Consider the following 12,789-nt stretch of genomic DNA (forward strand, 5'->3'; position numbering starts at 1 on the left):
AATATCTACACCGATATCTGTATGAACATGGATATATCTACACAGCCATCTGGACGAACATGGAAATAGCTACACCGCTATCTGTATGAACATGGAAATATCTACACCGCTATCTGTATGAACAAGGAAATATCTTCACCGCCATCTGTACGAACATGGATGTATCTACAGAGCCATCTGGATGAACATGGAAATATCTACACCACCATCTGTATGAACATATAAATATCTACACCGCCATCTGTATTAAGATGGAGATATCTACACCGCTATCTGTATAAACCTGAAAATATCTACACCGCTATCTATATAAACATGGAAATATCTACACCGCTATCTGGATAAACATGGAAATTTCTACACCGCTACCTGTATAAACATGGAAATATCAGCACCGCTATCTGTAGGAACATGGAGATATCTACACCGCCATCTGTATGAACATGGATATATCTACACAGCCATCTGGAGGAACATGGAAATATCTACAACGCTATCTGTACGAACATGGAAATATCTACACCGCTATCTGTATGAACATGGAAATAGCTACACCACTATCTGTATGAACATGGAAATATCTACACCACTATCTGAATGAACATGGAAATATCTACACCGCTATCTGTATGAACATGGATATATCTACACAGCCATCTGGATGAACATGGAAATATCTACACCGCTATCTGTATGAACATGGAAATATCTACACCGCTATCTGTGTAAACATACATACATATTCACAGCTATCGGTATAAAAATGGAAATATCTACACCGCTATCTGTATGAACATGGAAATATCTGCACCGCTATCTGTATGAACATGGAAATATCTACACCGCTATCTGTTTGAACATGGAAATATCTACACGGCTACCTGCATGAAAATGGAAATATCTACACTGCTATCTGCATATACATGGAAATATCTACAAAGCTATTCCTTTACACATGGAAATAACTACACCGCTATCTGTATGAACATGGAAATATCTACACCGCCATCTGTATGATCATGGAAATATCTGCACCGCCATCTGTATGAACATATAAATATCTACACCGCCATCTGTATTAAGATGGAGATATCTACACCGCTATCTGTATAAACATGGAAATATCTACACCGCTATCTGTATAAACATGGAAATATCTACACCGCTATCTGTATAAACATGGAAATATCTACACCGCTACCTGTATAAACATGGAAATATCAGCACCGCTATCTGTATGAACATGGAAATATCTACACCGCTATCTGTATGAACATGGAAATATCTACACCGCCATCTGTATGAACATGGAAATATCTGCACCGCCATCTGTATGAACATATAAATATCTACACCGCCATCTGTATTAAGATGGAGATATCTACACCGCTATCTGAATAAACATGGAAATATCTACTCCGCTATCTGTATAAACATGGAAATATCAGCACCGCTATCTGTATGAACATGGAAATATCAGCCCCTCTATCTGTATGAACATGGAGATATCTACACCGCCATCTGTATGAACACGGATATATCTACACAGCCATCTGGATGAACATGGAAATATCTACACTGCTATCTGTATGAACATGGAAATAGCTACACCGCTATCTGTATGAACATGGAAATATCTACACCGCTATCTGTATGAACATGGAAATATCTACACCGCTATCTGTATGAACATGGAAATATCTTCACCGCCATCTGTACGAACATGGATATATCTACAGAGCCATCTGGATGAACATGGAAATATCTACAACCCCATCTGTATAAACATGGAAATATCTACACCGCTACCTGTATAAACACGGAAATATCAGCACCGCTATCTGTATGAACCTGGAAATGTCTACACCACTATCTGAATGAACATGGAAATATCTACACCGCTATCTGATTGAACATGTAAATATCTACACCGCTATCTGCATGAAAATGGAAATATCTACAAAGCTATCTGCATATACATGGAAATATCTACACAGCTATCTCTTTACACTTGGAAATAACTACACCGCTATCTCTATAAACATGGAAATATCTACACCGCCATCTGTATGAACATGGAAATATCTGCACCGCCATCTGTATGAACATATAAATATCTACACCGCCATCTGTATTAAGAAGGAAATATCTAAACCGCTATCTGTATAAACATGGAAATATCTACACCGCTGCCTGTATAAACATGGAAATATCTGCACCGCTCTCTGTATGAAAATGGAGATATCTACACCGCTATCTGTATGAACATGGAAACATCTACACTGCTATCTGTATGAACATGGAAATACCTACACCGTTATCTGTATGAACATGGAAATAGCTACACCGCTATCTGTATGAACATGGAAATATCTACACCGCTATCTGTATGAACATGGATATATCTACACAGCCATCTGGATTAACATGGAAATATCTACACCGCTATCTGTATGAACATGGAAATATCTACACCGCTATCTGTATGAACTTGGATATATCTACAGAGCCATCTGGATGAACATGGAAATATCTACACCGCTATCTGTGTAAACATGCATACTTCTTCACCGCTATCTGTATAAACATGGAAATATATACACTGCTATCTGTATGAACATGGAAATATCTGCACCGCTATCTGTATGAACATGGAAATATCTACAGCGCTATCTGTTTGAACATGGAAATATATACACTGCTATCTGTATGAACATGGAAATATCTACACCGCTATCTGTTTGAACATGGAAATATCTACACTGCTATCTGCATGAAAATGGAAATATCTACACTGCTATCTGCATATACATGGAAATATCTGCACAGCTATCTCTTTACACATGGAAATAACTACACCGCTATCTGTATAAACATGCAAATATCTACACCGCTATCTGTATAAACATGGAAATATCTACACCGCTATCTGTATAAACATGGAAATATCTACACCGCTACCTGTATAAACATGGAAATATCAGCACCGCTATCTGTATGAACATGGAAATACCTACACCGCTATCTGTATGAACATGGAAATATCTACACTGCTATCTGTATGAACATGGAAATATCTACACCGCTATCTGTCTGAACATGGATATATCTACACAGCCCTCTGGATGAACATGGAAATATCCACACCGATATCTGTGTAAACATGTATACACCTTCACCGCTATCTGTATAAACATGGAAATATCTACACCGCTATCTGTATGAACATGGAAATATCTACACCTCTATCTGTTCGAAGATGGAAATACATACACCGCTATCTGCTTGAAAATGGAAATATCTACACAGCTAGCTGCATATACATGGAAATATCTACACAGCTATCTCTTTACACATGGATATAACTACACCGCTATCTGTATGAACATGGAAATATCTACACCGCCATCTGTATGAACATGGAAATATCTGCACCGCCATCTGTATGAACATATAAATATCTACACCGCCATCTGTATTAAGATGGAGATATCTACACCGCTATCTGAATAAACATGGAAATATCTACACCGCTATCTGTACGAAGATGGAAATATCTAAACCGCTATCTGCATGAAAATAGAAATATCTACACAGCTATCTGCATATACATGGAAATATCTACAAAGCTATCTCTTTACACATGGAAATAACTACACCGCTATCTCTATAAACACGGAAATATCTACACCGCCATCTGTATGAACATGGAAATATCTACACCGCTATCTGTATGAACATGGATATATCTACACAGCCCTCTGGATGAACATGGAAGTATCCACACCGAAATCTGTGTAAACATGCATACATCTTCACCGCTATCTGTATAAACATGGAAATATCTATACCGCTATCTGTATGAACATGGAAATATCTACACCGCTATCTGTTTGAAGATGGAAATACATACACCGCTATCTGCTTGAAAATGGAAATATCTACACAGCTATCTGCATATACATGGAAATATCTACACAGCTATCTCTTTACACATGGAAATAACTACACTGCTATATCTATAAACATGTAAACATCTACACCGCCATCTGTATGAACATGGAAATATCTACACCGCCATCTGTATGAACATGGAAATATCTGCACCGCCATCTGTATAAACATATAAATATCTACACCGCCATCTGTATTATGATGGAGATAACTACACCGCTATCTGTATAAACTTGGAAATATCTACACCGCGATCTGTATAAACATGGAAATACCTACACCGCTATCTGTATAAACATGGAAATATCAGCACCGCTCTCTGTATGAACATGGAAATATCAGCCCCTCTATCTGTATGAACATGGAAGTGTCTACACCGCTATCTCTATGAACATGGAAATATCTACACCGCTATCTGTTTGAACATGGAAATATCTATACCGCTATCTGCATGAAAATGGAAATACATACACAGCTATCTGCATATGCATGGAAATATCTACACAGCTATCTCTTTACACATGGAAATAACTACACCGCTATCTGTATGAACATGGAAATATCTTCACCGCCATCTGTAGGAACATGGATATATCTACACAGCCATCTGGATGAACATGGAAATATCTACACTGCTATCTGTTTGAACATGGAAATATCTATACCGCTATCTGTGTAAACATGCATACATCTTCACCGCTATCTCTATAAACATGGATATATCTACACTGCTATCTGTATGAACATGGAAATATCTACACCGCTATCTGTTTGAACATGGAAATATCTACACCGCTATCTGCATGAAAATAGAAATATCTACAAAGCTATCTGCATATACATGGAAACATCTACACAGCTATCTCTTTACACATGGAAATAACTACACCGCTAAATCTATAAACATGGAAATACCTACACCGCCATCTGTATGAACATGGAAATATCTGCACCACCATCTGTATGAACATATATATATCTACACCGCCATCTGTATTAAGATGGAGATATCTACACCGCTATCTGTATAAACATGGAAATATCTACACCGCTATCTGTATGAACATGGAAATATCTACACCGCTATCTGTATAAACATGGAAATATCTACACTGCTACCTGTATAAACATGGAAATATCAGCACCGCTATCTGTATGAACATGGAAATATCTACACCGCTATCTGTATGAACATGGAAATATCTAAACCGCTATCTGCATGAAAATAGAAATATCTACACAGCTATCTGCATATACATGGAAATATCTACAAAGCTATCTCTTTACACATGGAAATAACTACACCGCTATCTCTATAAACACGGAAATATCTACACTGCCATCTGTATGAACATGGAAATATCTGCACCGCCATCTGTATAAACATATAAATATCAGCACCGCCATCTGTATTTAGATGGAGATATCTACACCGCTATCTGTATAAACTTGGAAATATCTACACCGCTATCTGTATAAACATGGAAATACCTACACCGCTATCTGTATAAACATGGAAATATCTACACCGCTATCTGTATGAACATGGAAATAGCTACACTGCTATCTGTATGAACATGGAAATATCTACACCACTATATGTAGGAACATGGAAATATCTACACCGCTATCAGCATGAACATGGATATATCTACACAGCCATCTGGATGAACATGGAAATATCTACACCGCTATCTGCATGAACATGGAAATATCTACACTGCTATCTGTGTAAACATGCATACATCTTCACCGCAATCGGTATAAGCATGGAAATATCAACACCGCTATCTGTATGAACGTGGAAATATCTACACCGCTATCTGTTTGAACATGGAAATATCTACACCGCTATCTGTTTGAACATGGAAATATCTACACGGCTATCTGCATGAAAATGGAAATATCTACACTGCTATCTGCATATACATGGAAATATCTACAAAGCTATCTCTTTACACATGGAAATAACTACACCGCTATCTGTATGAACATGGAAATATCTACACCGCCATCTGTATGAACATGGAAATATCTGCACCGCCATCTGTACGAACATGGATATATCTACAGAGCCATCTGGATGAACATGGAAATATCTACAACCCCATCTGTATAAACATGGAAATATCTACACCGCTACCTGTATAAACACGGAAATATCTGCACCGCTATCTGTATGAACCTGGAAATGTCTACACCGCTATCTGAATGAACATGGAAATATCTACACCGCTATCTGTGTAAACATGCATACTTCTTCACCGCTATCTGTATAAACATGGAAATATATACACTGCTATCTGTATGAACATGGAAATATCTGCACCGCTATCTGTATGAACATGGAAATATCTACACCGCCATCTGTATGAACATGGAAATATCTGCACCGCCATCTGTATGAACATATATATATCTACACCGCCATCTGTATTAAGATGGAGATATCTACACCGCTATCTGTATAAACATGGAAATATCTACACTGCTATCTGTATGAACATGGAAATATCTACACCGCTATCTGTTTGAACATGGAAATATCTACACCGATATCTGCATGAAAATAGAAATATCTACAAAGCTATCTGCATATACATGGAAACATCTACACAGCTATCTCTTTACACATGGAAATAACTACACCGCTAAATCTATAAACATGGAAATACCTACACCGCCATCTGTATGAACATGGAAATATCTGCACCACCATCTGTATGAACATATAAATATCTACACCGCCATCTGTATTAAGAAGGAAATATCTAAACCGCTATCTGTATGAACATTGAAATATCTACACCGCTATCTGTATGAACATGGAAATATCTACACCGCTATCTGTGTAAACATGCATATATCTTCACCGCTATCTGTATAAACATGGAAATATCTACAACGCTATCTGTATGAACATGGAAATATCTACACCGCTATCTATATGAACATGGAAATATCTAAACCGCTATCTGCATGAAAATAGAAATATCTACACAGCTATCTGCATATACATGGAAATATCTACAAAGCTATCTCTTTACACATGGAAATAACTACACCGCTATCTCTATAAACACGGAAATATCTACACTGCCATCTGTATGAACATGGAAATATCTGCACCGCCATCTGTATAAACATATAAATATCTGCACCGCAATCTGTATTTAGATGGAGATATCTACACCGCTATCTGTATAAACTTGGAAATATCTACACCGCTATCTGTATAAACATGGAAATATCTACACCGCTATCTGTATGAACATGGAAATAGCTACACTGCTATCTGTATGAACATGGAAATATCTACACCACTATCTGTAGGAACATGGAAATATCTACACCGCTATCAGCATGAACATGGATATATCTACACCGCTATCTGTATGAACATGGAAATAGCTACACTGCTATCTGTATGAACATGGAAATATCTACACCACTATCTGTAGGAACATGGAAATATCTACACCGCTATCAGCATGAACATGGATATATCTACACAGCCATCTGGATGAACATGGAAATATCTACGCCGCTATCTGCATGAACATGGAAATATCTACACTGCTATCTGTGTAAACATGCATACATCTTCACCGCAATCGGTATAAGCATGGAAATATCAACACCGCTATCTGTATGAACGTGGAAATATCTACACCGCTATCTGTTTGAACATGGAAATATCTACACCGCTATCTGTTTGAACATGGAAATATCTACACGGCTATCTGCATGAAAATGGAAATATCTACACTGCTATCTGCATATACATGGAAATATCTACAAAGCTATCTCTTTACACATGGAAATAACTACACCGCTATCTGTATGAACATGGAAATATCTACACCGCCATCTGTATGAACATGGAAATATCTGCACCGCCATCTGTACGAACATGGATATATCTACAGAGCCATCTGGATGAACATGGAAATACCTACAACCCCATCTGTATAAACATGGAAATATCTACACCGCTACCTGTATAAACACGGAAATATCTGCACCGCTATCTGTATGAACCTGGAAATGTCTACACCGCTATCTGAATGAACATGGAAATATCTACACCGCTATCTGTGTAAACATGCATACTTCTTCACCGCTATCTGTATAAACATGGAAATATATACACTGCTATCTGTATGAACATGGAAATATCTGCACCGCTATCTGTATGAACATGGAAATATCTACACCGCCATCTGTATGAACATGGAAATATCTGCACCGCCATCTGTATGAACATATATATATCTACACCGCCATCTGTATTAAGATGGAGATATCTACACCGCTATCTGTATAAACATGGAAATATCTACACCGCTATCTGTATAAACATGGAAATATCTACACCGCTATCTGTATAAACATGGAAATATCTACACTGCTACCTGTATAAACATGGAAATATCAGCACCACTATCTGTATGAACATGGAAATATCTACACCGCTATCTGTATGAACATGGAAATATCTAAACCGCTATCTGCATGAAAATAGAAATATCTACACAGCTATCTGCATATACGTGGAAATATCTACAAAGCTATCTCTTTACACATGGAAATAACTACACCGCTATCTCTATAAACACGGAAATATCTACACTGCCATCTGTATGAACATGGAAATATCTGCACCGCCATCTGTATAAACATATAAATATCTGCACCGCCATCTGTATTTAGATGGAGATATCTACACCGCTATCTGTATAAACTTGGAAATATCTACACCGCTATCTGTATAAACATGGAAATACCTACACCGCTATCTGTATAAACATGGAAATATCTACACCGCTATCTGTATGAACATGGAAATAGCTACACTGCTATCTGTATGAACATGGAAATATCTACACCACTATCTGTAGGAACATGGAAATATCTACACCGCTATCAGCATGAACATGGATATATCTACACAGCCATCTGGATGAACATGGAAATATCTACACCGCTATCTGCATGAACATGGAAATATCTACACTGCTATCTGTGTAAACATGCATACACCTTCACCGCAATCGGTATAAGCATGGAAATATCAACACCGCTATCTGTATGAACGTGGAAATATCTACACCGCTATCTGTTTGAACATGGAAATATCTACACCGCTATCTGTTTGAACATGGAAATATCTACACGGCTATCTGCATGAAAATGGAAATATCTACACTGCTATCTGCATATACATGGAAATATCTACAAAGCTATCTCTTTACACATGGAAATAACTACACCGCTATCTGTATGAACATGGAAATATCTACACCGCCATCTGTATGAACATGGAAATATCTGCACCGCCATCTGTACGAACATGGATATATCTACAGAGCCATCTGGATGAACATGGAAATATCTACAACCCCATCTGTATAAACATGGAAATATCTACACCGCTACCTGTATAAACACGGAAATATCTGCACCGCTATCTGTATGAACCTGGAAATGTCTACACCGCTATCTGAATGAACATGGAAATATCTACACCGCTATCTGTGTAAACATGCATACTTCTTCACCGCTATCTGTATAAACATGGAAATATATACACTGCTATCTGTATGAACATGGAAATATCTGCACCGCTATCTGTATGAACATGGAAATATCTACACCGCCATCTGTATGAACATGGAAATATCTGCACCGCCATCTGTATGAACATATATATATCTACACCGCCATCTGTATTAAGATGGAGATATCTACACTGCTATCTGTATAAACATGGAAATATCTACACTGCTATCTGTATGAACATGGAAATATCTACACCGCTATCTGTTTGAACATGGAAATATCTACACCGCTATCTGCATGAAAATAGAAATATCTACAAAGCTATCTACATATACATGGAAACATCTACACAGCTATCTCTTTACACATGGAAATAACTACACCGCTAAATCTATAAACATGGAAATACCTACACCGCCATCTGTATGAACATGGAGATATCTGCACCACCATCTGTATGAACATATAAATATCTACACCTCCATCTGTATTAAGAAGGAAATATCTAAACCGCTATCTGTATGAACATTGAAATATCTACACCGCTATCTGTATGAACATGGAAATATCTACACCGCTATCTGTGTAAACATGCATATATCTTCACCGCTATCTGTATAAACATGGAAATATCTACAACGCTATCTGTATGAACATGGAAATATCTACACCGCTATCTATATGAACATGGAAATATCTAAACCGCTATCTGCATGAAAATAGAAATATCTACACAGCTATCTGCATATACATGGAAATATCTACAAAGCTATCTCTTTACACATGGAAATAACTACACCGGTATCTCTATAAACACGGAAATATCTACACTGCCATCTGTATGAACATGGAAATATCTGCACCGCCATCTGTATAAACATATAAATATCTGCACCGCCATCTGTATTTAGATGGAGATATCTACACCGCTATCTGTATAAACTTGGAAATATCTACACCGCTATCTGTATAAACATGGAAATAGCTACACCGCTATCTGTATAAACATGGAAATATCTACACCGCTATCTGTATGAACATGGAAATAGCTACACTGCTATCTGTATGAACATGGAAATATCTACACTACTATCTGTAGGAACATGGAAATATCTACACCGCTATCAGCATGAACATGGATATATCTACACAGCCATCTGGATGAACATGGAAATATCTACACCGCTATCTGCATGAACATGGAAATATCTACACTGCTATCTGTGTAAACATGCATACATCTTCACCGCAATCGGTATAAGCATGGAAATATCAACACCGCTATCTGTATGAACGTGGAAATATCTACACCGCTATCTGTTTGAACATGGAAATATCTACACCGCTATCTGTTTGAACATGGAAATATCTACACGGCTATCTGCATGAAAATGGAAATATCTACACTGCTATCTGCATATACATGGAAATATCTACAAAGCTATCTCTTTACACATGGAAATAACTACACCGCTATCTGTATGAACATGGAAATATCTACACCGCCATCTGTATGAACATGGAAATATCTGCACCGCCATCTGTACGAACATGGATATATCTACAGAGCCATCTGGATGAACATGGAAATATCTACAACCCCATCTGTATAAACATGGAAATATCTACACCGCTACCTGTATAAACACGGAAATATCTGCACCGCTATCTGTATGAACCTGGAAATGTCTACACCGCTATCTGAATGAACATGGAAATATCTACACCGCTATCTGTGTAAACATGCATACTTCTTCACCGCTATCTGTATAAACATGGAAATATATACACTGCTATCTGTATGAACATGGAAATATCTGCACCGCTATCTGTATGAACATGGAAATATCTACACCGCCATCTGTATGAACATGGAAATATCTGCACCGCCATCTGTATGAACATATATATATCTACACCGCCATCTGTATTAAGATGGAGATATCTACACCGCTATCTGTATAAACATGGAAATATCTACACCGCTATCTGTATAAACATGGAAATATCTACACCGCTATCTGTATAAACATGGAAATATCTACACTGCTACCTGTATAAACATGGAAATATCAGCACCGGTATCTGTATGAACATGGAAATATCTACACCGCTATCTGTATGAACATGGAAATATCTACACCGCTATCTGTATGAACATGGAAATATCTACACCGCTATCTGTATGAACATGGAAATATCTACAAAGCTATCTGAATGAACATGGAAATATCTACACCGCTATCTGTTTGAACATGTAAATATCTACACCGCTATCTGCATGAAAATGGAAATATCTACAAAGCTATCTGCATATACATGGAAATATCTACACAGCTATCTCTTTACACATGGAAATAACTACACCGCTATATCTATAAACATGGAAATATCTACACCACCATCTGTATGAACATGGAAATATCTGCACCGCCATCTGTTTGTACAAATAAATATCTACACCGCCATCTGTATTAAGAAGGAAATATCTAAACCGCTATGTGTATAAAGATGGAAATATCAGCACCGCTCTCTGTATGAACATGGAAATATCTAAACCGCTATCTGTATGAACATGGAAATATCTACACTGCTATCTGTATGAACATGGAAATAGCTACCCCGTTATGTGTATGAAAATGGAAATAGCTACACCGCTATCTGTATGAACATGGAAATATCTACACCGATATCTGTATGAACATGGATATATCTACACAGCCATCTGGATGAACATGGAAATAGCTACACCGCTATCTGTATGAACATGGAAATATCTACACCGCTATCTGTATGAACAAGGAAATATCTTCACCGCCATCTGTACGAACATGGATATATCTACAGAGCCATCTGGATGAACATGGAAATATCTACACCGCCATCTGTATGAACATATAAATATCTATACCGCCATCTGTATTAAGATGGAGATATCTACACCGGTATCTGTATAAACCTGAAAATATCTACACCGCTATCTATATAAACATGGAAATATCTACACCGCTATCTGGATAAACATGGAAATTTCTACACCGCTACCTGTATTAACATGGAAATATCAGCACCGCTATCTGTAGGAACATGGAGATATCTACACCGCCATCTGTATGAACATGGATATATCTACACAGCCATCTGGAGGAACATGGAAATATCTACAACGCTATCTGTACGAACATGGAAATATCTACACCGCTATCTGTATGAACATGGAAATATCTACACCGCTATCTGAGTAAACATACATACATCTTCACCGCTATCTGT

The sequence above is a fragment of the Gorilla gorilla genome, chromosome X, assembly GCF_029281585.2.
Source record: "Gorilla gorilla gorilla isolate KB3781 chromosome X, NHGRI_mGorGor1-v2.1_pri, whole genome shotgun sequence".
NCBI classification, from domain to species: domain Eukaryota; kingdom Metazoa; phylum Chordata; class Mammalia; order Primates; family Hominidae; genus Gorilla; species Gorilla gorilla.